This window comes from Anabrus simplex, chromosome X (genome assembly GCF_040414725.1).
Source record: "Anabrus simplex isolate iqAnaSimp1 chromosome X, ASM4041472v1, whole genome shotgun sequence".
NCBI classification, from domain to species: Eukaryota; Metazoa; Arthropoda; class Insecta; order Orthoptera; family Tettigoniidae; genus Anabrus; species Anabrus simplex.
In genome coordinates, this window is record NC_090279.1 from 198,591,165 (window position 1) to 198,614,407 (window position 23,243).

A 23,243-nucleotide genomic window follows, 5' to 3' on the forward strand; every position below is an offset into this window, starting at 1 on the left:
ACTGTGGATCATCCTCACGGATCTCAACATTATAACATCAGCTTAATATCCGTATCTATAGGATCATAATCTAGTAGAAATTATATTTTACTGAACTCGAACACACTTGTGTGCATTCCCTTTTATTATTATTAAAACATTTTCCAGCATGCTCAACAAATAGCAGATTTCTTTATGAAATCTTGGGCCTAAAATATGTCTTATCTCCTCTGCTTTACATACAATCTCTCACCAGCTGACGAGGTAAACAGAAATGGCGAGTGCGAATGATAGAGATGTTTGTCTGAAAAATAAAATAAGAGACTACAATAGGATGACCAGACGTCCTGCTTTTCGCAGGATTCCCCTCCTTTTTTTTATATAACACCCTATCCCGCGGTCCACGAAGAGGCTCGAAAATTTTATAAATATACTGCTTTTTAAAAAAATCCTGCTAAAATACTGCAAAATATTTTCTTGTATTACAAATCATTTTATGTCTTTTCCAGAATGTGGCATTTGTAATTATTTATGATTTAAACGAATGAAACGGCACGAGAAGTATTCCACATTTAATTTTAGAATGACTACAGATGAAAATATGAACACTCCCGATTTCGTGAAGAATTTCATAACAAAGCCTCTAAGTCGGAAAGTGCCAAAATTATGATTCACAGTACCGCAGTAGAGTACCGGTAATGATAGGTATTTGACGTTTATTATTAATACAATTATTTATTAAAATGCGAATTGAAAGTTTTTGTTCCCCCAAGTGTGTTGTTTCTATTAATTTTATTTGAATATGTTCAATATTGTATCACGCCTTATAAAACTATACCGTTCGGAAATCTTCGGCTTGCTCCGTAAGGGTTCGGCCATGAAGCCCTAGTACGCCCGTCCACTCGTTCACTTTGCGGCCGCTCGTCCAGGGCTAACGTCGAGTCCAAAGATTCAGTTCTCGGCCCGAAGTTATTTAGGAGTGTCCTGCCCCTGCGGTTGTGTATTGCTTATTTCCTAGAGGACCGGAATGTTCTGGAGCTGAGAGCTACTCGTCCAGATGTAAGTTAGATTTGGATTTTCCATTAAAAAAAAAAAAAATGTTGTTTGCCTTTGAGTCAGGTTTTTCAAATTTGTACTGATTGATGTAGCCACTACTGCGCATCCACTTGTTATGAAATAACTTAGGTCAAATCACATACGGTGTTAATACAGATGTAAAAGTCGTACATTTTATCACTGTGTATTTGTGGGCACAGTATAGCGAATGCGTAGCTGTCGGAAGGCAAAGGAACTCTGCATGTTAACAGCCAGCTAATGTTTCATACCGGTACGTAGCGCGAATCGAATCGAACAGGGCAGTCCGGCTGGCTAATGCAGCACTGTTGAATATATTACATTTTCTCGAGATGTACTTGCCCGATTTTCAAAATAATCACGGCGCTGAATTCATAACGTTTGTAAGTTTAAAAGACCGTGATTCTATTTCAAAAACAAAGTTGGTGCTGTTATCTCAGTAGGGCCTAAATACGGACACCATGGAGAAGTATTACAAATTCAATTATGAACCCTTAGGTACGGTAACATTACTGAAAGTGAAACAGAATATCAGTATCTTGAACAGTTCGCGAGTTATTTGAGGTGGACATCTTATCTGAATAACCCTGTATATCGTGGAGGTCTGAAATCCTTCTGAAGCGTCTATCCAGAAGGGCACCAGTATTAAGTTAATGTTATAGGAATGTTATAGCTTCAGAAAATTATGAACACTTGTTCAAGAACAGTTAAGAAAAACCCCTAGAATACTAAATTCTCTAGTGATAATTTAGATATTGAATATTTTCCTGAGAAACGTGAATGTGGGAAATCAATTATGCTGTGAATGCATACGAATTTGTGCCAATGTTCTGCTAAATAATTATTCTAAAGCAAGAACATGTAACCAGAATTTGACGAAAGAGGAAAAACGTCATTCAGGAGAAAGTAGTTAAAGAAAGGCTAGGACATACACTGCCCAACAAGAACGAATGGGTAGGCTGATTGTTAATGCCAAATTCTACAGGCGGCCGCTCCCTTCGAGCAGTCTGCTCCCCCAACTTGTTACGCAACGGCCCGGCGTAAGATCACGATGGCACGCTCCAACCCAATTGGTTGCGTGCGATGTTTAGTTCAATCTGTAATTAACCTTGCTTCGCCCGCCCGGGGATAGAAATGGAAGTTTTACCTATGACATTTTCCAATGGCGTTGTTAAATAATAGCAGATGCCTGCAGTGAAGGTACATATACATATTAAGTGGAGAAAGTGGTAGGATTCTTGTTGCTATGCTATGTTTTCGGTTCATAATTGAATGAATTTACTGATTTGTTTCTTAATGTAATTTTACGAAGAGAGTGCATTTATCATAAACGTGTTAGACGTTTCACCCATATTCACTACATTTACAGTCATATATGCTCCTTTTCTCTCGACAAATAGGTACCGGTACAGACATTGTCGAGGGTACCGATACCTTTAGTCTTCACCTGTAGACGCTCTGACTACTCGTTTAGTTTATATGGCGAATATTATTGTATATATTAATGTATTATGACAACGGTTATTGCACTTGTTTAATGCCAAATACATGATTAATGCAAACGTGTTCACGGAGAGTCAGAAGTCCCTCTAAAATGGGACGAACAATGCTGCCACACGGAAATGGGACAGCGGGCGCAACTGATGTACGAAACTCAAATTTGATTACCGAGCGCAAGTGATACGTTCCGATGAGGCGTAATTCGATATTGCTTGAAATTGATTTTCCCATTTGATAGGTCTAGAGGTTGGCGGAACATAACTATTACCTGTCCTACAGTTGCTGATGTTCGTGTTCTTTGCCAGCCACACACTTAAGTCGAAGGAGGGCCTTTTTAACCCTTAACCCGCTAGTGGTCGCTATGAGACTTTCTCTCACATTTTTTATTGTGATATTACTTCAGTGATGAAAGGGAGGTGACTGTTCCCTCTTCTAGCTGAGTTTATAACTGTCGTGAGTAGAGCGATTCACATTTGAAGGGTAAGCACCCCCTCGCCTAGTCAGAACAAAGGTTCCTATATGTGCGTGCGCGCTGCGTAAGTTTCTCTCATCGCGCTGGCGATAATGACCCAAGCCTACTGGATACTAGAAGGCCTGGACAGAAAGCCAATTTCTTGCATTAAAAGCGGGGTAATAGTTTTTCTCTTTTCCACCGCTAGGTTCGCGTTTATGTTCTGTTTGGCGTGAATTCTATGATGACGTGTGTTACTGCAACATGTTTTATGAGAAGAAATTATATATTAAACTTTATTTTATAAGGGAAGGCCTTATCTAACATGAAATATGAAGAGTTTTGTCGTTTTTTAATTTATTTGGTCTCACGGTTTGCAATATATGGATGGTTGCTGAGATGCATTTAACATTTGTTTAGTTATGTATTTCCAAATTACCGTCAAGGTGGTGGTGGTGATTATTGTTTTAAGAGGAAGTACAACTAGGCAACCATCCTCTATATAACACTAATCAGAGAGAAAAACTGGAAGGGGTCCGACACTCCGAAAAATGAAAGTATCGGCCAAAGGAAGACAAGGGTCAGGAAGGGCGTGAAAATAAGACTCCCTAGCCCTCGGAAACCTAATAGCGTCGGGGTCAACAAAGAACTAGTTGACCAAGGAAGGTCGGATAGGATAGATGAAAATGAGGAGCCTGGCAAAGTATGTGGAAGAAATACCAGGACTCAGCTAAGGGCCCCGTGGTTGCCAAACCACGCTCAAAATTTTAGAACCCCTGGGGCCAATTACCGTCAAGTTTCTCTTTCCATTCTATAGGTTAAGATGGTTTATTGCCGGGCTGAGTGGCTCAGACGGTTGAGGCGCTGGTCTTCCGACCCCAACGTGGCAGGTTCGATCCTGGCTCAATCCGGTGGTATTTGAAGGTGCTCAAATACGTCAGCCTCATGTCGGTAGATTTACTGGCACGTAAAAACTCCTGCGGGACAAAATTCTGGCACCTCGGCGTCTCCGAAAAACGAAAAAGTAGTTGGTGGAACGTAAAGCCAATAACATTATTTTTTATTAACATTATTAAGATGGTTTATTGTTGCTTGCCTAACTGCACATCTGACACAGCGGAGAAATATACACAAATATTATCACCTTTTTCCTAAAGATCCGAGTTTACGGGAGAAATGCAGGCTTGCTATTTCTGGACAGGGCAGCAGAAAAGAATCTCTTCCGGCTCCCAGTGATAACTCCAGAATATGTAGCTTGCACTTTTTCGAATCAGATTATGGTGTACGTATTGTGAGGGGAATTCTGCCTCCCCGACAAAGTGCTGATGCAAATTATTCTTCTTAAAAATGTATTAATATTTACAAGGCGGGCGTTAGGATATCTCGGAAAATGTAAACTTGTCCGAAAGCTGAAATTCCTTACCGCTCCAAAGTTTAAAGAGACGTTTCAGTGCCACGACTGTGATCAAGCACACATCACATACGTTATACTTACAACTTTTTCAGGCCTGTTTTTGATAATAATGCAAAGAAAGTGACTAATGACTATGATTTATTAAACAAATTCAAGAGCAAGCCTCTGAGCAGAAAAGTGTTGAAATTATAGAAATAGCAAAAAATCGGGTCAGTACTTCCAATTAGGCCTATTTCCATATTCTTTACTCCTTTGTGATAAAGTGCAAAATGAAAGAACTCTATGAAGTGTAGTGTGTTCTAAGTGGTTTTATATATTTAAATCTCATCCACACCGGACACAATGATAAAAAAAAGTATTTCGCGTTATTGTATGAATCTTCAATATAAGGATATAGACAGAACATGAGAACAATAGAACATAAACGCGATCCAAGCGGCCATTGCCTGAAATGACGTTGGCGTTATTTTGAAGTGGAGCGGGAAACTTACTCCTGTTATACGTGTTAGTATTCGTATTAACACTTCTTGTTTTTGAAAATGTTATTGTGTTCAGAAACCTTGCTTTGTAAGTAAATATTACTAGATGTAATGCATGTGTGATTTTATTTTTTACAACTTCATGACGGAAGTTTTTATGTACATTGCAAATGTTATTTTAAGTAGTAATTTGTCTTTAATAAACGGCTAATCATGTCCGGCTCCATGGCTAAATAGTTGGCGTGCTGGCCTTTAGTCACAGAAGTCCCGGGTTCGATTTCCGGCGGGGTCGGGAATTTTAACCTTAATTGGTTAATTTGCTGACACGGGGGCTAGGTATGTGTCGTCTTCATCATTTCATCCTCATGATGCGCAGGTCACCTACTGGCGTCAAATCAAAAGACCTGCATCTGGCGAACCAAACTTGTCCTCGGACACTCCCGGCGCTAAAAGCCATCAAGAATTTGCTGAAGTTGTTTTGTGGGTTTGAGTTCCCAATTTTGTAGAATGAAGACTGCGCTGTTTACTGTACTGGTCTGAAGATTATGGTTCCCTAGCCTTTCCTTTGAAAAACTTTTTCCCATACTTTATTAGAAGTATTCTTTCTAGATTGTTTTCTTCTTTTGGGAGGAGAGTTTCTTGTTACTGCCTGCCATGTGTTCTAGAGTCAACTTTATAAATGTGACTAGTTAACTAAATTTTGTTTCTTGTATTTTCTAGGTATACTCAACATATCCCGAATTGAAAACGATGCACTGAAGGTGGAATCAGCTCTGTGCATTTCTGGTGGAACAAGCAGATGAGAAAACTGAAGGGCCCTGGTGTCACGAGACTTTCCATCTGTACAGCAGACTCTACAGCACAATTGCCAAGTCTCGAGTTGTCTATGCCGCTTACATGTTACCTGCAACAAGTTATGATGGAAAAATCATTCCTCTGTTCTGAAACAGGTCTGTGTTGCTCAGTTTTGACATATTGGTTTAATAGTGGCATAAGCCTAGTGTAGGCACTGCACTCTCTCCACTCATTGCACGTGGAGGCTCGGCGGCAGGTGATGCTCTTTTATTTCTATTCTATGCTTAGTTCATGTGATTGCCGATAGGAGCATCTTTACGAGCTGCGAACTGTTATAACAGTTAAAGAAATGTCCAACCAAAAGCACAGGAGCTATTCTATCCTGGTATTCAAAACATGATTAAAACCACTAAATTACATTTTTTCCTTGCTGTGCAGACAGTATGTGCCATGGCAGTAGTTAAAAGCCTCTCTGAGTGTGGCTTCCAAAATGGCCACTGTTTTACAGAGCTTAGTCTGGATTTGCAAAGATATGTTACAGCTACTAGCAGAGCATTTTCTTGTGTTTTTACTTTGTGCGTGTTGATAATGGAATAGGGAATGTCATGTTAGCCAATGGCTGTGCTCGTAGCTGGCCAGCTCATGAACAGTGGCGTGTGAAATCTTTCATTAGGTTTTAAAAGCAAATGTACCTTTTTGGGCAGGGTGGTGGGTCTCTGGCATTCATAATGATCACATCTCTTCTAAAAGGATTTGAGTAAAATTCATACATATTTCTTCATATTTGGAGTGCCTACACTAGGTGTGTACATATCATACTCTGGAATTTGTTTATAGAATGTTTAATATAAAACATATTTAACAGATGGTATTACAACACTGGCCCAATAGCTGCCTCTGTGGATCAGTGGTAGTGTCGGCTTCCGGATCCCAAGGTAGCGGGTTCAAATCCGGCAGAGGTGGTCGGATTTTTTAAGGGAGGAAAAAAATTCCATTTGACACTCCATGTCATACGATGTCACCACGTAAAAGATCCCTGGTGACACATTCGGTGTTTACCCGACAAAATTCATTAAATCTCGGCCATAGACGCCCAAGAGTTTCGGTTTGCTCGGTCTGCCATCTAATGCGCCTAGAGTAAAACGGAACGTTGAAATTGACGAGCAGACAGCCAGATGGCGTCAAATTGAAATGTCTGCACACGGTAGCTGAGGCCATACAATTATATATATATTCGTTTACGGCCATTAGAGACCACGTTAGATAACAATTACATGTTTCTGGAAGCCTTCCTCACAGCCCAGAACTTCAGCATCCTCTCTCTGGCAGCCTGTCTTCTTTCTTCCGTCCACCCACGGTTAAGTTTTGGTTCGTCATGGAATCCCTGAAATCTGTCGATCACTGACCTAAACTTTGTTCGGTTTGAGATGTCTTCCGAGGCCATACAATTATTATTATTATTATTATTATTATTATTATTATTATTATTATTATTATTATTATTATTATTGGCCCAATAATTCATGATTGGAAAATGCAGCCCTCACACACACTTTCACACCATGACCTCCAACCTTGTGCACAATATCAGGCTGTCCTTTCGCTTACTCAGGCATTCTGTTTGTTCAGTGCTGTTCAAAGTGTATGCCTCATCACTGAACCATTGTTGTGCAGTACAGGATCACTTTCTGCAAATAGCTCATGCAGCAAACTATACTCGCAGTTGCTTGCCATGCGCTGTTCGTTTTGACCTGTTGTAATTTTATAGTGGAAAACTTCAAGCTCAGATGTCGGTATTCATTTAACTGACAGACAAGAAATGTCCAGTTGAATATAAGCAGTTCTGACGAATTTGGAGTGGCTCAGAGTAGAAACCTTTCCAGAGTCCGAGCTACACTCTTCGTTTCCGCATAAAACTACATAAAACTTCACCTTCTGTTCATACGTCAGTCCTCCTTTGTTCCATGCTCTAACTGGAAGCCGGTACGCATGCGTGACATGTGCTGCCATCTGTCGAATTGTGCATGAAATAAGGTTTCCCTTCACAAAAGTATTGTTTCAAAGCTCAGATTTACACAACAATCTTGAAAGCTTTCTGGTATAAATCTGTGGTGTTTGTTAAAATTAGCCTGAATGCAGAGAATGATCTCTCTACATCTACAGATGTGACGGGACAGTACTTGAATCTGGGAGCAAGTGTAGGTGATAGATCCCCATTATCATTACCAGCCAAAGATTTGTTCATAGCTACCATGATGTCTTAGCCCAGATTTTGTTTGAGGACATCATGATATTTTGTTTGCAGATGGAATCAGATATTTCTTGGGTTACCTTTCAGTTCACTCTTTACTTTCTCCATAATCTCCAGTGAATCGCTAACACTCAGGTTATAGCTTGTTGATTGATTCTCTTACAATTTGGAAGTGTCTTGGTAAGTGCCAATACCCTTTGAAACATTTCATTGCTAAAAGCCACTTTCACCTCCTTAATAGCGCTGGCATCACGGACATCAAATCCTTCAGTCGCATGCTTCACTCCACTGAAATGGGAAGAATAGAAAAGCGCAGCTTCAAAGATCCCCAGCGTGTTAGGAAAATGCAAAAAATATACAGGGAAAATGCAGGGAAATTACCTGTCACGTCCAAATTAAGTTTTCAGCCTAAAAGTGGACCCGAACGGAATGATTGAGACTGATGCAGAGAGTAGTACTTAGAGATCGAGACAGTGAATGAGATAAAGGAGGAGAATGAATGAAAAAGATATACTTGTGCTAATTGCTCAAAGATGGCAGGACACAAGGTGTAAGACATATTTAGTAATGCATTAGTTTGTGTGGTGTGGCTTGCAGTTCACTCTTAATGAAAACGTAGTTCTAGGTCTTTACTTTGATAGTAAAACTAAATGTTTGTAGATAACTTTCCCCTCATTAATTTAATTGCCTTGTTCTCATTAAACCAATGCTTAAGTTATATTATAAATTAGACGAATCATTCTTATTTCTGTTCTTTTTAAAACATAATAGTCTTAAAAACTACCCTGTAATTTACATAATGTAGACAGGCTAACTATTATGGATTGCCCATAATTATGGATTTAACCTCGCTATTGACGAGAAATTATTGCAGAAAAGCAAAATAACCATGGAAAAAAATTCAACAAAGCAAGATTGTCAACGGTGCTTCTTTCTAACCACATTAGTTGACCTGCACACGCATTCGAATGCTTCCATTTGCTACAGGAACTGGGATCCTATTTCAGAGTTTGAGCACTAACCCTTGTTTGTTAACAGCGTGTTTAGAAACTGGAGCACTCATTCACAGCTATTTAGTGTCGCTGAATGCAGGCATTAGTTTGAAGAGTGATTGACCTATGGCTTGCTGTAAGCAATGTATTTAATTTTCGTTGTAGTGACTGTTTACAATGGGATTACTAATAACGCACCTCAGAGTTTGGAACTTTATCGTATGGTATAGCTTGTTTGACTTGTTCCATTTGTTTAAAATTCTTTATACCATTGTAAATATTCGTGCAAAATATGTTTCAAGATTATTCTGGAATATGATAAATATATTAGACTCACAAATATTTAATGCAGGGAAAACAGATTAAGTTACTAGCAGGCACCCTGGAAGAGGAATGTCTGGTAGGCAATTCCTGTTAGCCTCTGTCTGGAGAGGTGCTTTTACTAACACTTTCTTTATAGTGGATATTAGAGTAGTTTCTTCACATTTGGAAATTTGTGCCTTTTTTTTTTTTTCTGCAAGCATGTTAAAGCTGTGCACGTTGAGTGAATCAAATTAGGATAAAATGCCTTCAGTGCTGCAGCAGCTTTTAACATGTAGCTGGCAAAATCGGTCAGAAATACCTGCAACTTGACTGTTACCCACCCGAAGGCCAGAGCAGGCAGATACAATCAGTGCAAAGCGAGTGATTGTAGAATGATTTACACTTTCCAAAAGTTAAGACAAGGGGTACTTGGTTCATATCTGCTTAACTTCCCAACCAACATGTTTGCTACGTATCTACCACATACATCCGTAGTCTCGTCTCTCTCCCCAGATCAGACACAGGTAACTTCAGTTCAGATTTCTTCCATCAAGGAATTAACATTTGTCTACGTTCACTTTTCGAACTGTAGACTCTTCAGGAATAGTCTGGTTGCAATACTTCCAAAGAAAATTACAGAAACAAGGGTTGCTTAATCTGTTCCATGGAATATTTACAGCAATCATTGTGGCTTCCAAATTCTATCACGCTATACGTCGAATACTTTGGGATTAAACATTTCCATTAGTTTCCAAGATCAACTTGTACAAACTATATCTAGTACTTATATTGATGTATGGCCTGGAAGCAGCAACACTTACTGGACCAACAAAGTAATCTTCATGCAACAGAAATGAAGTTCCTCCGTTCTTGTCTACAAAAAACAAAAATGGATAAAATAAGGAATGTGGATATCTGGCAACAGCTTGGATTGGAAAGAAGCTTGCTGGAGACTCTAGAAGTGAAGAGATTGCAATGGTATGGTCACATGAAAAGAATGGACCCTCACGGACTCCTCGAACATACTTTGACCACAATGTTCCTGGGAATAGACCAAGAGGAAGACCTTGTGATATTTGGGAAAATCAGATATTGAAGGACCTTGAAATTAGAGATATAAACTGGCGTCGCATATATGAGTAGCATCTGCGGATGGATAGGACAAACTGGAGGAGGCTCGTACACAACCGCACCCAGCTTACTGGAGTGAAGAAATTAGGATTGTGGCACAGATCACGGGTAATTTTACTCTCGGTGGTATAGTCTATGCATTGCCTCCATCTTGCAAGGTAACCTTTACTGCTTTATTTTGGCATTGTTTGTAAATTTGCTTAAATCAAACTTGGAAACTAGCCTCCAAACGGTTTGCTAACACTGTGATGAGCACTGAAATATTTAACTATTAACTCACATTCACATGCCTGAGATACACTGTGGATGTCACGAGCGAGTGCAACTCAGAGCACTGCACACAGAGTAATTAGTTTCGTTCATAGAAATAAGTTTTGGTGGAAGAATGTCTCTTGAGAATTATAACTTCTAGCATAGGAATAGCGTTCGCCATTAATCAATTTCCTTTTAGTTCTTTTTTCTGGGTTGAACAGTGTTTTTTCTGTACTTACATATAGTTTACCAGCGTTTAGAATACATTGTAGTATTCTTTGTCAAGGCGACTGAAATTTTCCTACTCGGTCCGAGGTAATCGGTCTCCCAGACAGCAATCAAACTAAGAGTGGTTCTTGACCTTGGCCTTATATATCCTACCATCTCTGGCTGTCTTGTGAGAATTCTGGAATGTCTCAGCCAGGTAGTGGGACTTGCTCACACTGTTATGTAATTTGAGGTTTGTCCTGTGTGTTTGTTGAGGTCTGTATCTCTTAATGCCTATCATACATAGATGGCGATTTTCTATATGCCGCAGTGGAAAGGGTTTTCATATTTGTTCTGTTTTTCTCACCTTTTAATACTTTTCTCTCATCTTTTAGAAATGGTAGATATAGTTCTCACTCAACTTGTGGATACAAAACATAAACAGGGAAGTTGAATTTAATCTTGTACAGAACCATGTGAAACTGCAGCTGTCCATGCCAGTTTTCTTCGAAATGCCACTTTCCGAATCACGTCACTGTTAGCAATGTTTGTATTAGGACACTTTTGAAACCAGTTTGACTTGTAGGGCTGGGGAAAAAATAACTTTAATCACAAGCTGACCACCACATCTGCATGGTTAATTCTCACAGCCACCAGCTAAGAAATTAACTGATGGTGAGTAAGTGAAAAACTGATTTCAGTTCTGTCCAGCTATGTAACTTCTATGGTGGTTGTGAAAGCCCCTGTTGATGACATTCCCAGAAGAGTATATAGGATTATATTCCTGTTGTACTTGGTATGCTGTCTGCAGCAGGAGTTGCAGGTCCCTTTCCCCTGCAGTAGGAACATGGTCTCCCTGACATCAGCAAATAACATGTTGAGCATCATGTTTTATTTTTGTCTCAAGTGTGTTAAGTCTTGAAGCCGCTCTCCAAGTATTAAACTCGGAGCACAATATCCAATAATAAACTTCATAATGGAGAGGTTGCTGCTGGTCATTTTAAGTTTGCTGTGGCTTGCACTATTTGTGAAAATAACAGGCAGTGGTATTTGACTGCCTTGTTCAATATGTTAACATGGATCAAGTTTTCCACACTTCTTAATGTACTCCACCTCCTTGTATTACTAGCTCAGTACAGAAAACTGTATTTCACAATGCAAATCTAAAAAATCTATGCTTAGGCTGATGGAAACTGGTAATGAAACCTGTAATTTGGTCCACAGCAACTTCTCACAAATTGGAAAGTGTCCCAAGAATTTCTAAAACTGAATGTTGTTCCAGTATTTTTTGAGCCCTGAGCTATGTCCCCTGTGTATACCACTGATACAATGTAGACAGGTCTTGTTTCTGTATTTTTAATCAAAGCCTTTTCCAGTTCTAGTCTACTGCATGATTTAGTCTGAGATTAAAGTATCTCCAACTCTGTATATATTAAACTTAATCTTGGGTCAGCAAAAGCAGTGTAACTTCTTTCCTGTTCTGAGAATGTCTGGGGATGCTGCAGATATTTTACTGACAAGGAACACTAAACTAGTTTGCAACTGGGAATTTGTTTGGGTTGGGCAGGTAACTGCTTTTCACAACTATTTTGGCTTGGTGCTATTTAAGGCCATTTTTTGAATGCCAAAAGTCTAGAACTGTCTTTATGCTCAGCACATGGAGGTCTGGCTGCTGCTATTAGAGTGCTTATGCTAGGCAAGCTGCAAGCCACTGTTTAGTGTGGCTTGCTAATTGACAGTGTGAACAAATTTGACTGCTTGATTTGAAAGGAATTGCTACTCCTTCCACTGTTGTTCAAATTATAATCTTGGAGTTCAGATTTATAATTTTCTTCATTATCATTCAAGGTTCAATATGTCTTCTGTAGTGTTCAATCCGAAGATTGGTTTGTAGCGGCTTTCCATGAACTCCGGTCTGGTCTGTGGCTAGTCTTCAAGTCAAAGTAATACTCAGAACCTTAGCATGAATGTTCAGTATGTCATTTGTTTTAATCCCTCCATTTTGGTTAGTGATTCTGATATTTTCTAAGTGGTTCATTCAAATTCAACATCCTTCCAAAAACTTAGTTTGCATCATTATATGCTTCCATATCCAGGCTTCCTTATTCTGTTCCTAATTCTTAGTTCAGTAATCCTATTTTCTAACCTTGAGCTCAATGTACTTTTGTTTTCCTGAGCAATATGGCTGGTTGTTCTGAAGGAAAGTATGAGAGGATTTTGTGGTTGTATGTGGACTTTGATTTTAATTTAACAGATGGAAATGTCTGTTGTGGAGCAGCTGATCTTCAGATCCAATTTGTCGTTCTTGGTATTCTTCTTTGTTAGTTAAATCTTTTCTTAAATTCTATCCTTTTATGACGTCCATGTTCTTGCTGTTATCTTCCCATCACAGTTTAGGATGAGAAGCCTATCTTACTTGTTGCCCCAGCATGCCAGCCATGCTAAACAAGGTGAGAACCTCGTCCGTTGATCCCACAGTCATATCTGTAACGGGCAAGTGACTGTCCCTTTGATAATGGCAAGCTGGGCTATGCTTGGTTGAATAAAGATCGAAAGATTCAATCTAAATTTTCGTCGCCAGAGGAACACGGGCGTGGAACTCTAGGATCCCGATCACAAGAAACCCACATGAAATCAAATTATCTGAACCAGACAATAAACGACCCATAAATAACAAGGTTAGTGTACTCCTATGGAATGTGGAAGGTCTAAGAGGTGTGATAAATAACTCCCCAAACGATTTATTTAGAGATTTTGATATATGCCTTTTGACAGACATTTGCTACTCCAGAAAACAGAACCGATGTCCCGGGATACTATAACATACATGCTTTAGCAAAGAAAGATGTCAGAGGAAGACCATCTGGGGGGGTGGCCTGTCTGATTAAACCAAATTTGGCCCCATTCCAAGTATTGATGACAGAAGACTTACTAGTGGTCCGTGCAAATATTGGTATAATCATGTGTGTATATTTCTGCCCTGACTGCAGTCCAATAGACATACTTGACAACCTGCAAAGTGCCTTCAACATAATCCCGCAACGGGAAAGCATTATCCTTGCAGGAGATCTAAACTGCCCAATCGATAGAGCGAGTAGGAAAACAGAATTAATACTGAACTACCTAAATGAAGAGGGTATGACCCTAGTGAATGATCGAAATATGCAGACATACCTATGTCACAATGGTGGAAGTGCAATTGATTAGTGCTAATACGAGGATTTGAAGTAAAGGCACAATACTTACTAACGTATACAGACGGCTCGGTAATGCGGAAACATATACCAGTGATTACAGAATTAAGATGTAAAAACTTAAAGACGATACAGAATGAACAAAAAGGGGCTAAGAGAACAATAGACGCCAATATCTTAGAGGATAATATAGGAGTAATACAAGATATACTGAGGGAAATCAGAGAAGGAGAAAAAGATGCGGCATTATCCCTAATAGAGAACTACATCAAAGGAGCGACAGTGAATGCAACAATCACAGGTAGTGCAAAAAAATGGTTTGACAGATTGTTACCAAACAAGACAGCTAACTTTGGAGAAACTAAGAAAAGCAAGGCAGACTAAGGAGATAACTGACCTAGCAGATTATCAGAATGTTAGAAAGGAATATAAATTTCTAATAAAACAAAAGAGTTGAATACGAGAAAAGGCAAAATCTTGAACTAATAAAGCAAATTGAAGAAGATCCGTATAAAGCTCTCCGTACAAGACAATCGTGCTTTCCAACGGACATACCGATGGAGGTTTGGGAAGCACACTTGGAACAAACACTACGCTACAATAACACAGCACCCACAACCATTACAGATGACGAAATAGAGCAGTGCACGCCCTTCTCAACAGCTGAAGTAAATTATTGAGGCCACGAGGAACCATAGAGCTGCAGGTCCGGATGGGATTTTCAATGAACATCTGAAAGCCTCAGCACCATACCTATTGCTAGTATGGAGAGAGCTGCTGAACAAATGTCTAGAGACAGGGAAGATTCCATCATCTTGGAAGTCAACCATAAAAATGCTCTATAAAGGAAAAGGAGAGGTGAATAGACCTGATTCCTACAGAGGAATTGCACTGGAACAAGTAGGTTTTAAACTGCTTACGAGATTGCTGACCCAACGCATAGGCACAACAGTAGATCCGCTTTTGCCGGAAGAACAGTATGGCTTTAGATCAGGCAGATCAACTTTGATGGCAGCTGGAAATCCACCGAGCAATTGCCAAACATCGAGGGAAGATGTCTGTAGTTTTCATTGACTATACCAAGGCCTTTGACAGAGTAAACAGGACAAAGATGCTGAAGAAGCTGGAAGCTTTAATTGGAAGAACATGGCTGACAAGACTAGCAGTAAATATATTAACAGAAAATTTCGTACAAATAAATGACAACCTTTGCACATCCAAATGGATCAGCCAAACGATTGGAGTGCTTCAGGGCGACCCATTGAGTCCATTACTATTCAATGTCCTAACGCATGATGTGACAGCTAAGATCAAGAGATGCACTAAGAGTGTAAACGCATACATATATGCCGATGACATGGTATTGGCCTTGGAGAATAGAGATGAATTACAGAGTGCGATGGATCTCATCACAGAATGGGCAGATGAGAATGAAATGGTGCTAAATATAAACAAAACTGAGTTAGTAGTATTCAGAAAAGGTGGTAAATTAGCAAAACAGGATTTTATACAATGCAAAGGACAGAGGCTCAGGAATAGCAATGCCTACAAATACCTCGGAATCACAATTCAAGTAACTGGAATGTCTTTCTCGATACACCTGAGGGAAAGAATAGCCGCAGCAATTGGGAACATCGACATCAAGCAACTACCACGCCTGTCCCTGGAGACAGCCATGCAACTTTTCGTAATCAAGGTTATGCCTGTAGCCACATATGGTCTGGAGTTAATATGGGAGTTCCTATCGAAGAAACGACTGCAAGAATTGGAAAGTCTGAAAGCGAGGTTCCTCAAGCGAGTTCTAAGCGTCTCGAAATACACTCCATCTCGACTAGTCTATGTATTGGCGAGGGAAACTTTTTTAGTGGAGGATGTAAGACTTCACCTACTGCTACCATCCACAACAAGTTATCGGGAACTCTTACAAGAACTAAAAGAAAAAAGAGCAGATATTGAGATGGATTTCTACGGGACGGACGCCATGATCAACCGTGAATGGACACGCACAGGATATGACTTACGGCATACAGTTACGAGGTTTGCCATACATGGGTTTCATCATAAAGTATGCCACACCTTGAATTATCATGAACCAGGCCCGGATTGCGTGTGTAGACTCTGTGACCAACACTGTGAGAAGTATCACGCTTTACAGTGCAAGCGTAGGCAACAAACGATCACCCAACTTGCTAATGAATAGTGGAAATGACAATTAAGTGCAAAAAAAAAAAGTGACAATAAGTGGAAATATATATATTTTTTAAAATTTTATTTTATGTATTTCTTAAAATGGCCATTGGCTGCAATAAAATTCTTATTAATAAAGATCAGTAGGAGCAACACTAAGTGACCAGAGTGTTGCAAACCCTTAACTTGCCTTTCTTACTGAATGAATGTAAATGAAAGTTCCTACATGGTTCCTAGGAAGCAACCACAACAGAAAAGTGCTATCTGTCTGTAGGCTTCAGAACTTCATTTCGAGGTGTGTTCAATATATAATGCAACATATTTTCTTGGCCAATTTAACTTTTTTTAAGTTAGAATTTTGTTTGGGACATCTTTGAATATTTCTGTCTCGTAGTTCCATAAATTTCGGATAGGAGGCAGCGTTATAACTAGCCTTCAAAATGGCATCTGTAACGGAGGTGTGTACCAAGCAGAAAGCAGTTAGTTTCTTTTGGCGGAAAACCAGTTCATCAGATATTCATAGGTGCTTGCAGAATGTACAGTATACGGAGACCTGGCAGTGACGCTGAATCTGTTCAGTTGGGTCTTTCTTAATTACTGAATTATTGCCGAAAAAGTTTTCTGTTTTTTCAGTGTATTCAATTTTATCCATTCTTTTTAAGCTTGGAAATAAGTTCTCTTTCAGGGAAAGCGTGTCTATTAGGTTTTATATTTGTAATACAGGTGTGAATCTTTAATTTCTGAACAACTGAGTAAAATGTTTGGTGTGATGTAGGGTTTATTAACTTGTATGTTGTATTCTTGTATAATTAACTCCTTAATGCTCTCATCAATTATAAATTTCTCAGAGTGAAGCATCACTGGTATTTCCATCAAAATAATCCCACTCCCAATGCACTTTCAAACCAAAATATATGCAAGGCTCAATGCATCAACACTTGCAATTGAAGTTAAATTATGGTTGCCAGTGCTTGACATTTGATAGCCAGGAGATCTTTTCAGGGGTTACGTGTAGCGTACTTTAAAGTTATAACTACAGATGTGAGCATCAACCCTCCACCGGAATGACTGGTGCCACACGGCAAACCATTGCTCATATTGTAGGCAGCTGCAAGCTATGTGCTTACTTGGGTAGCTGGGCTGACTTACTTATCCCATCGTAAGCAGTGTTAGAGTGGATAGAAGAGCTGGACATCCTGATATGAAATTTTCTTATTGTAATATATTCAATTATATACATGTAGATTTTATGCCATATGCTAAACGTAATATGGTTTCCTTATGGGAACTTAATTTTTGACATAATTTCCTATTTAATGTCAAGCTGAAAATTTTAAGCTAGTTGTAAATTGCTTTTTTATTGTCTTACAAAAATTGGAATTTTTGGAGAAATTCCTCAGTGTTCATTCTAGGACAGTTTTAACCCTTTACTGTACACTGCTTCCTTCAGGCAACATAACTTTTCACCTGTATAAGTGGATACAGATTGTGGACAGAGGTAGTTTTACAGCACACCTTCAACTGTACAGTCAAGTTAAACATGTATACCAGTGATGCCTTTTTTTTTTAAAAATGTAACATGACAAAACAGCCCTACAACAAAAGGTACTCCTTCCACCCCGTCAACATCCATGCGTACCAACTGAGCTTTGAATGAGTATGAGCCTTGCTGGAACAAGAATAAAATTTGGGACTGCCAAGCTGAAATTTTTTAGCTAGATGTAAATTGCTTTTTTATTGTCTTACAAAAATTGGAATTCTTGGAGAAATTCTGTGGATGATGGCACCAAAAATTCTTCTATTCTGTTGCTCTTCAGTGTTCACTCTATTTTAATGGGTGCACTAAGCAGTCAGTTTACCTGCCTGATATTAATGTCCAGAGGGGAATAAGTTGAAATGTTCTCATATAATTTTTTTTAGATATTTACTCTGCCTAGCTTATTCCTGCCACCCAGCTGGTGAAAATTTCTGGCCAGAACACTGCTCTGAACTTTGGAGAGTGGGTTTGTGACCATGGGGCCCTGGCATTGCTTCCACTTATGCCAGGCTCCTCACTTATCTATCCTATCTGACCTCCCTTGGTCAACTCTTGTTCTTTTCTGACCCCGACGGTATTACATATGAAGACCTAGGGAGTCTTTCATTTTCATACCCTTCTCTTCCTTTGGCCGATACCTTCATTTTACAAAGTGTTGGACCCCTTCCCTTTTTTTCTCAGATTAGTGTTATATAGAGGATGGTTGCTTAGTTCTACTTCCTCTTAAAACACCACCACCACTGCTCCTTGACAACTATTATCCCATTGGGTTTCTTTTCTCCTTTTGTATTTGTCTTGTGTTCCTATTCTTTTACATCTGTATTTATCTTATGTTTCTTCACTTTTCTTGTACTTATCGCACATCAAGACTGATCTGTTTTGATGCCTGCCCTTCTGATAAAGCTGTAAAGCAGAAATGAACTTGTTGGAGGCTGAGGAGAGATGGATATAGAGCTAGGATTGATGGAGAGCCTAGCTACAGCGAGTTTCATCAGCTGGCCGGCAGGCATACCCAGCTTATCTGCCTCCCGTTGACTCATCACTACCCGCTCCGCGGTATAGCAACGAGGAGAGCACTTCACTCACTTTATCCGTGCGCGACATGAGATCATTTTACAGTTCCAGTTTACCAGGTACTGTTGGCGATCCTTTTTCCATTCTGTGTTAATGATATATATTCTGTTAATGATATCTTCCAGTGTCCTTCCCTGATCTGCAATGTTTATTAAGTGGGTTTCTTGGTCTCCCCACCACCTGTTTTCCTGCCACATGTCCCTCCAAATTAACATAAGCTGTCCCTTGTTGGCTCCATCCTCATTACATGCCCAAACCACCTCAGTCTGGACATGCTGACCCGATCTAACAATGTTTCAATCCCAGATTCCTTCCTAACCACATCATTCCTTAACTTGTCCAGTTGTGTTTTTTGAATTGTGAACCTAAGGAACTTCATCTCAGACGCCTGCAACCTTTGAGTCTTTCTTAGCGAGGGTGCAGGTTTTGATACAACAGGTTAAGATTGGTATGAAGTACTGATTGAACATCACCAGCTGTGATTTTGTTGGTTCTTTGGGATCCTAGAGGAGTGTTTGTACTTGCTGGTAAAAGTGAGAGCTCTTCTGCACTCTTGCCACCTCCTTTGTGGTTAGTGTATCTCAAGATATTACACTGCCGAAGTATGTAAAGCTTTCCACATTTTCTAGTGGATGGTTTCCTAGCATGTTTGCTGGTCATCCCTCTCTGTTTATTGCCATCACTACTGTTTTGTGTTTGCTTATCTTCAGATTGAATTCCTGGAACTTAACCTTCCATTCACTCAGTCTTGACTGTACTTGTTCCTTAGTTTCTCCCCAGATTATAACATCAGTGAAAGCAATTTCATGTAGTTCACCAGAGATTTTCTTGATGATCTTCATTATGTCATCCATGATGGTGATAAAACAATGGGGATAGTGCACTACCTTGCTGGACTCCACTTTTGCTGGACATGAGATAATTAAAATTAAGAAAATGAGCTTGTACCTTATGACAGGAAATGTTCTTCTCCTGCATCCACAGATTTCAATTTTAACATTTTTGTAGCCTGTCATGCTGAGCTCTTTGAAACTCTGACTTGTTGTATTGGGGATTTCACATGCATATGTTCTAATCTTTGTGATTTAATTAAATTTTTCCTTGTTATGTACATGTAACACTTTGCTTCTTTATGAGTAAAGAACTAGTTCCTCTGAATTTGAGTTTCTGCACGGTCTCTATGTGGAGGGCGTGTACCTGGATATTGTTACAAATCACCTAATGACTTCCCTGCAAGACTGTTCTCACATAGCTATTGTTCATAGCTACCCTTTTCTCTATCATGTACACATGTGGAGGCATTATGAGAATTCTATCCTGTAGTAACACTTCACAACTCCGGAATTTGGAATGACAGTTCAGAACTTGATACTCGTTCTATGCATGGACCTGAACTGCACAGTGTAGGCATTCCCGTGCTCTTGCAACGAGAAATGAGTCAATGGGAGACAGATAAACTGGGTGTGCCTGCCAGCCAACCGATGAGAAACAATCTGTATTTGAAGATGGCAGTGTATGAATATGTAGACTGTCCTTGTGCTTTTGTGTTTCTGTGTTTGTCCTAGTCTCCTATCTCAGTTGCTCTCTCTTCCTACACTGTCCTACCATTGTTGTCCTACCATGTGTGTTCCCTTCCTATACTAGTACAGTAAATCCTTGTTAAAATGTTGCTACAGGGGACAGGGAAAAATAGTGTTAAGCAAGAAAATGCACTACTGAATACATAATTTAAACGGGGATATGGAAATTCTAAGTATGACTTCTTTTCAGACATGAGGGCATTTTAAAGCTTGTATGTGTGGGTACAGTGAATACTATGTCTACCATTTGTAAAGATGAAAGAAGGGTATTAAAAGGTGTGATAAACATGAGAACAAATGTTTTTTTCCTGGGGCTTATAAAGTAACTGCAATGAAAGGTTTGAAAAACACCAAACAAATATGAAAACATTTGCATGGGGGCACATGAAAATGTCAAATGTATTATTACAGATCACTCCTTGTAAAACAAATGATGGCCCAGTAGGTTATTAAACTTTATTTTCTGGTTGCTCTTAGACAGTGAATTTGAGGTTACACTTCACCATGTGCAGACATGAGGGAATTACTTTGGCTGCCATTTTGAATCTGACAAAACAAACTCCAGTGTAATTCATGATTTAAATATTTGTATTATATACAGTACTGGTCAAAAGTTTAGGACCACATAAAAAAAAGAAATGTCATCAAGAACCTATAATTGTACCAGTAGATCTCTAATTTTCTTACTGAGCTCTCACATCTAATAGGATGTCTCCTGATTATGTTGCAATGAGAGATCTCAGGAAAAAAATATGGAGGACTAGTAGCACAATTTTAGGATCTAGATGACATTTCATGACTTTTTTGTGGTACTAAATTTTTGACTGGTACTGTATTGAAGGGTTGATTAGGAGGAACATCTAACCCCCCCCCCCCCCCCCATTTCTTCAAGGTAAACTCCAGTGATACAGTCTACTTTTAAGGTTTCAACATTCATGCCAACTCTGTGTGGATGCCAGTCTATCTCAAGACAAATATGCACCACACTAGTAGGCTATAATACAAATATTTGCTACTATTCACTGTACCACTCAATACAAAATAAATGTCTAACTTCTGAATGGAATGCAAGATAAAAACACATTCTCACTCTTATTCAGTAATTTTGCTAACTGGCAAGCAGAAATGAACATTCCTGAGGTTAACACCTTGCTCTCTGAAGGTGCAAGTTATCCTGTAAAGTTTAGGCATTCAACGCCTTGCTATTTATTGTGCAACTGTGGCGAGGACTCTTACCAGAGTTCGAAATCGTGTCCCTTTCACAAGGTATGACATTTTCAGGGCCAGGAAAAATTCAATCATTCTAAGCAGTACTAGTGAAAATTTAAGATATGATACACAAGGTATATTTATTTAGATTTATTATGACAATTGGGACTTTGAGTTTACAATGTGCTAAGCAGGAAGACTAGTTAATGGGGTTTCACTGTAATATTACAATTGAAAGGATTGTCAAGTATATTTTTTCCCTTTGCAGTTGCTGAGAGCTGTATTTTCCAGTACAACTTGGAGGAAAATGAGATGGAGATTTGCTGTGGCAGTTTGAAAATTGTTCAGCAACCAAGATAAGAAAATAGTGGCTTAATTTTGCATTTATAAGAAGAATAATTTTTGTCAGAAAGTTGTCTCTGATTTTTACATGTGACCATACTCTTATACTAGGTGATATAACAATGCTTTTAACTGTTAACATTTTTTGGCTAAAAAAAGGTTTCTATGATTACTCCTTGTAGAAAATTGTGTAGTTCTTTAAGCAAATGGAAACATTCTTAACAATTAAATGCAATAACAAACTGGTGTAATTTCTGATTTATTAAATTTAAATCCTGTTTGAATATAGGTAATTCAAATCATTCAGGTATATTGTGGAACTTTCGGAAATAGATTATTTAAAAAAGATTTTTCTAACATTTAATGAAAGAGCTGTAGGTTTTTCTGAATTGCAATATGGGAAAAGAATTTTAAAGGATTTTTCAAAGTGACTGATAATTCATTTACCTAACAAATTTACAGTACAGTAGAATACTGTTTATCCGAAGTAAAGGGGGTGGAGCCACTTCGGTTGACACGTTTTTTCGGATGACACATGGTAAATATTTTCGGAAGTCAAATGTCGAAATAGAAATGCATACACTCTGTTAAGCAAAGGTGCATACTGTATATTAACATTACAATATTTACATAATGTTGCTCATTCTATAAAATCGGTGATTTTCTTCTGAATTTTCTTTGTGTAGCGCTGTCGTGCAGTTATGTTGTGCCACTGATTAATCAACTGTACATCAGCTGGTGTAGATTCATTGCTTTGCTCAACAAAGAGCAAAGCAATCTGAAATAATGAAACAAATTTTTGTTAGTACTGGCCTGAATAATGTATAGTCATTTTATTACAGTACTGTATTTAAAGTATTTTCATGAAAATTCAAAATCAATCTTGCTTCCAATGCATTAAATCAATCATCTGCTGTAATTCAATTCTCAGAACTGCTATTGTCAAGTTGTCTGCATAATCTTCATGATGAATAATACAATAAGAATAATATAATAATACTAGTAGTAGTAGTACTAGTAGTAGTATAGTAATTCCTGCTTGTTCAAGAAAAATGTATTGTGGAATGAACTAAAGGGTAAGAAACTGTTGTTTCATGTTACATGTGCATTCTGGCATGTCGTCATATAAAAATAGGGTTTGCCTAGTAGATCTCAGCACATATAGCAAAAGAATTACTAATATCAACGGCTAAGATCGAGAGGATAAAAACAAAATATTAAAATACAATTTTGCAAGAGCATTTTGGTTAAGCTGGATTTTGGTTAAGTGGGATTCTACTGTAGTCATGTTA

General features: G+C 38.8%; 1 long non-coding RNA gene across 3 annotated transcripts; it reads left to right on the top strand.

The window, feature by feature from the left end:
- The first annotated feature begins 903 nt into the window (after positions 1-903).
- LOC136886169 (uncharacterized) lies at positions 904-22,894 on the top strand. 3 transcript variants are annotated; one of them, XR_011019081.1, is made up of 4 exons: positions 904-1,038; positions 5,618-5,847; positions 18,615-18,879; positions 21,878-22,894. It is a non-coding gene; the product is annotated as an uncharacterized lncRNA (long non-coding RNA). The 3 variants fall into 3 exon arrangements; XR_011019082.1 differs by having other exon boundaries at positions 18,650-18,879; XR_010861724.2 differs by lacking the exon at positions 18,615-18,879.
- Positions 22,895-23,243: the final 349 nt, after the last annotated feature.